Here is a 1,368-nt window from a genome sequence, read left to right on the forward strand (position 1 = left end):
ATCCCTCCATCACCCCGTCTCCTCACACTCGCCTGGTTATCTTTCTAACCAGAATACGAGGGGAGTACTCTGGGTTCCGGGCCAAATACCAAGCTCGGAGCCCTCACCTAGGGGAGCACGTCAAATGTACATCTGACTTATTTGTAACTTTGTGAGCTTGTGAGCCAACCTTCAGCTGTTTTACTGCTGCTGTATCGTATGATTGTGTGTTGCAACCACTGCAAATTTCTGGTCAAAACGGGATCACAACTTTTGGGCATGGGCTTAAATCCTAAAACTGTCACACTGTGAGAGATGGGATTGTTACATCGTGGCTCCTGCCGTTTCAGCTGTGCTAGAATTATGTAATGCCTTCGCTCCAGCTCACTTGGAAGGCTTTATGCACAAAGTACAGACTGATTAGTTGATTAAACCAGCGGGGCACAAACTATGCAGATCAAGAAAAATTAATCGCTTACTGAGGGATGGAATAATTGAAAAGATTGATGCTTCGCCATGGGTGTCACAAATTGTCTTAACCAATTGTTGTAGAAATCTCGGAGAAATTCGGGTTTATGTGAATTGGAGAAAAACAGTTTTTCACTGTTTACCAGAACTACACTTAGATGATCTCATAGTTTACGGCCAAGATAAAGCCCTTCATGACGCCTTAATTTACAGGAGATGCTGACTTGACTCACAATCGTGGGTCTGAAACTTAACATATGAGAAAAACAAATTCGGCCAGAGCAGAATTCAGTATCTAGGCCATGACATTTCAAAGAATTGACTACATCATAACCACAACTCAGTTGAAGCTATTGCCAATGTACCAACAGACCTACCCTCATGATGGTCCTTTTTTGGTTCTAACATCTTGGTTTTGGCAAGTTCATCCCGAACAATGCAATGGTAGTAGACCCCCTTTGAGATACTCAGATCATCTCAGAAAGGATTTACATGGGCGGAGGCAGCTGATGCAAGTTTTTGAGAGGCCAGAAACAGCTGTTAGTCCTGAGCCCAGCCTTGGCATATTCGGCCCCTCCTTACCAACATTTGCGTCCACTGATGCTTCAGATAATGGCATTGGAGGTGTCATTCCTCAGCTGCACCCAAGATCAGACATAGCATCCAATAGCATTAACTTTTTAAAACACATTGATGCCAGCTGAAAGAAAATACAGCACCAGTTGAGAAAGAAGCATTAGCATGTGTCTGGACAGTAGAACATTGGAGGACTTACCTTTGGGGCAGGAAGTTTACACACCGAGGAAGGACCACCAAGCAGGAATGAGGATAGCTCGCTGGTCAGCCAGACTCCTCCTGTTTCAACTAAATTCTGGAGTACAGACCAGGTCAATCATATTTTGTTGTATGATTATTTTATCA

Source organism: Chanodichthys erythropterus, chromosome 14 (genome assembly GCF_024489055.1).
Source record: "Chanodichthys erythropterus isolate Z2021 chromosome 14, ASM2448905v1, whole genome shotgun sequence".
NCBI classification, from domain to species: Eukaryota; Metazoa; Chordata; class Actinopteri; order Cypriniformes; family Xenocyprididae; genus Chanodichthys; species Chanodichthys erythropterus.